The sequence below is a fragment of the Triticum urartu genome, chromosome 3 (genome assembly GCF_003073215.2).
Source record: "Triticum urartu cultivar G1812 chromosome 3, Tu2.1, whole genome shotgun sequence".
Lineage (NCBI taxonomy): Eukaryota > Viridiplantae > Streptophyta > Magnoliopsida > Poales > Poaceae > Triticum > Triticum urartu.
Genome location: NC_053024.1, coordinates 651,930,846 through 651,934,987, shown reverse-complemented (window position 1 = coordinate 651,934,987; position 4,142 = coordinate 651,930,846).

Genomic DNA, 4,142 nt, shown 5'->3' with positions numbered 1-4,142 from the left:
ATGTATATAGGCATCACGTCCGAGACAAGTAGGCCGAAACGATTCTGCATCTACTACTATTACTCCACTCATCGACCGCTGTCCAACATGCATCTAGAGTATTAAGTTAAAAACAGAGTAACGCCTTAAGCAAGATGACATGATGTAGAGGGATAGTTTCATGCAATATGATAAAAAAACCATCTTGTTATCCTTAATGGCAACGACACAATACGTGCCTTGCTGCCCCTTCTGTCACTGGGAAAGGACACCGCAAGATCGAACCCAAAGCTAAGCACTTCTCCCATGGCAAGAACAACCAATCTAGTAGGCCAAACCAAACTAATAATTCGAAGAGACTTGCAAAGATAACCAATCATACATAAAAGAATTCAGAGAAGATTCAAATATTATTCATAGATAGACTTGATCATAAACCCACAATTCATCGGTCTCAACAAACACACCGCAAAAAGAAGATTACATCGAATAGATCTCCACAAGAGAGGGGGAGAACATTGTATTGAGATCCAAAAAGAGAGAAGAAGCCATCTAGCTACTAGCTATGGACCCGTAGGTCTGAAGTAAACTACTCACACTTCATCGGAGGGGCTTGGATGATGATGTAGAAGCCCTCTGTGATCGATGCCCCCTCTGGCGGAGCTCCGGAACAGGCCCCAAGATGGGATCTCATGGATACAGAAATTTGTGGTGGTGGAATTAGGTTTTTGGCTCCGTCCCCGACCGTTTGGGGGTACGTGGATATATATAGGAGGAAGAAGTACGTCAGTGGAGCTTCGAGGGGCCCACGAGGCAGGGAGCGTGCCCTAGGGGGGCGTCCCCTACCCTCGTGACCGCCTCGTGGCTTTCTTGACGGAGGGTCAAAGTCTCCTGGGTCTTACCTGATGAGAAAATCATGTTTCCGAAGGTTTCATTCCGTTTGGACTCCGTTTGATATTCCTTTTCTTCAAAACCCTAAAACAGGCAAAAAGCAACAATTCTGGGCTGGGCCTCTGGTTAATAGGTTAGTCCCAAAAATAATATAAAAATGGAAAATAAAGCCCAATAATGTCTAAAACAGTAGATAATATAGCATGGAGCAATCAAAAATTATAGATATGTTGGAGACGTATCAATACTTTATCATTGTATTCATGTAGTTTTCATCGGTGTAGCCCCCAAGGGCCGGTTTAGCTTTGCGAGGTAAACCGGGTCTTGAATCAATGCGTTAGTTTTGAATAGATGTACATTAGCCCCCAAGTGTTAAGGATAATGCTTGCATTGTACTTGAGACTTGTGAAAGATTTGTTGATAATAGAGCAAATAGGCATTAGCCCCCAAGTACAAAGTGCATAACTTGTTATACGCTTGGTACTTAGAAAATACATATCCCGTTGTTGACATATCTTCGCTTTTGCAGGCCGAGCTGAGCAAGAGGGATGCTCAAACCGCTGATCTTCAAGAGAACGTGAAGTCTCAACAAGTAGAGGCTTCCAAAGCCAAAGAGGAGCTGACCAATGCCCTGGCAGCTATGGAGAAGTTGAAAGAGACCTTCAACAAGGAGCGTGCTGACTGGGAAACAGAAAAGGCGGGTTTAACCAGGAAAGCCGAGGACGCAGAAGCAGCCCTGAAGCCAGTGGTAGACGAACTGACCGGCTTGAAGCGGCAGATTGGTGCCATGACGTCCGCTGTGTTTGGTAAGTACCTCCACATGCCACTTGTCTAGTTCATAAGATCTTATCATTGACCGGTTTACTGATGCTGAACCATAACAGGGACCCGCATTGCTCATCTGGGCTCTGACATGCGGATGAAGCTTAAAGCGGCGTACACCTTGATGGAACAGCTATACTCTGGCTCCCAGCGTGCTATTTGCACTGCAGCGTATAACAAGTCGGCGCCATCATTGATAAAGGAAACACTTGAGAAGCTGGCCATGCTACCTGCCCGGATCACCAAACTGAATAGATCAGCCGCAAGATCAGGAGCGCTAACCGCGCTAATCCGGGCCAAGGCATGGATTCCGGATCTTGAACCGGCAGATATCATGAAAGGATATCCTGGCGTGAAAGAGGACGGCTCAGACTTAAATAATGACGATCTGCGAAGGCTGACAAAGGAGATGCGGCCAATAGCAAGCAAACTGGCGGAGGACACCGATTTATCTCACTTCCAACCGGTTTATGATGCTGATGGAAAGAGACAGCCTGTTGTGATCCATGATGTTGAAGAGCTTGTGCCTCCAATCTGTAAGCATACTTACGCTCCTGACATTGACCCCTCCAGCCTTATCCATGAAGAGGTCGTGTTTCAAGCTTTAACCGGAATCGATTGGTCAACGGTTGATTTCCAACGTCTGGGGAGGGATGAAGAGGAGGTGACTACACAAGATGACCCTCAATCGTCAAGCCGCCCCGATGAAGCATCCTAAACCGGCGACCAGTTTATCAGCTACAGTCTGCCACTGCTTGAAACAATTATTCCATTTGGGCCGTTTTGAAGCTCCTTGTAATAGGATAGCAAAAACACCTTTATCTACCATGCCATCGAGCATGCTTGTGTGGCTTGATATTTTCAAAACTTGTTCCACTTTTGGGATCTATTTATGCATAGTCCATTATACTTTGTGTTCCTGCATATAAGAACTTGAAAGCATCCTAGTGGTTTACCACTAGACGGGTCATGATGCCCAAAAGATATACATAACTTGGATGGATAACCAAGATTTATATAACCAGATAAAATAAATAATATCTGTGACATACCTCATTGGCTGACCAACTGCTTGTATGGAAAGGTGAAAAAACACCAATCTAGAGTGTTGTCAACTCCTTGCCCTCTTATCGGTTCATATAGAAACCATATTGGGCTATAATAGCCGCATAATGCTGGTGACATCTAGTCAAAAACCAGACCGGAAGAATATACTACCGATTTAAAACTGATCATGTACTGACAACTAAGCGTTGAAAGTCATGCTGGGTTGTAAAGAACACCGGTTTATCAGAAAATACTCATAAATCCTTTATCATAAAAAACAGCAAATGCAAGAAATATGCAAGGCTTTTCATGGGCTGCCAGGCCCTAAATCGAGGCTTTTCATGGGCTGCCAGGCCGCTGAGTTAAACCATTTTGCAAAGCCTTTTAAGATGGACCTCAATCTTTAACCAATCACTGTTTTACTTGACAAGTCTAGGGTCCATGGGATTGACTTGTCAAACGTTCGATGGGTCATACCAGGTTTACCTGGATGGAGTGGCTTACTTAAAGAGGCAGGATAACCCGGGGTTTTAGGTGAATACACCTGGCTTCCAAGCCTGGCTTGATAGCCTATTACAAGGGTTCAAGCTCACTATTCTTTGAGAAGCAAGGAGCCCCCAGGTAATATGTGAGCTATGCTTAGTGGTTACCTATGTTTGAACTGTGCTTAATGCAACAGATTCTCTTTGGCTCCACATAATTTCCTTTTGGCTTAAAGCCTATCAAGAGGTGTAGCTATGGTGTGAAGACAACCAAGCCCCCTAGTGATATCCCTTTTTTGTTTTAAACCGATCAAGAGGTGTAGCTATGGTTTGGATATGACCAAGCCCCCTAGTGATTTTCTTTATATCTGTGTGGCCATAGAGGCCGGTTTAACAAAACTCCGCTTTGTCAGTAGAAGCTCTTGTAGGCTCACAAATGATGTAAAAAGAACAGAGACCCCGCTTTATTCGAGGCTCCAGTTTATTATATAATATATACATTGTCATAAATATGTACATAAGAAGAGCATGTGGCTCAAGTATAGTAAGGCCGAAGAAGAGCTATATTCCATGGCCGCTTGGTCTCCTCCTCCGATTTACATGAGTCTTTGTGCTCTCGAACATCAATGAGGTAGTATGACCCGTTGTGCAGATTCTTGCTGACCACAAAAGGTCCTTCCCAAGGTGGGGATAACTTGTGAATATCAGTCTGATCCTGGATGAGCCGGAGCACCAGATCGCCCTCTTGAAAAATTCTGGTCTTAACCTGGCGGCTGTGATAACGTCGGAGATCTTGTTGATAAATCGCCGAACGTGTTGCTGCGAGATCACGCTCCTCATCTAACAGGTCCAGTGAGTCCTGACGTGCCTTCTCATTATCAACTTCAACATAAGCTGCCACACAGGGCGAGTCGTGACGGA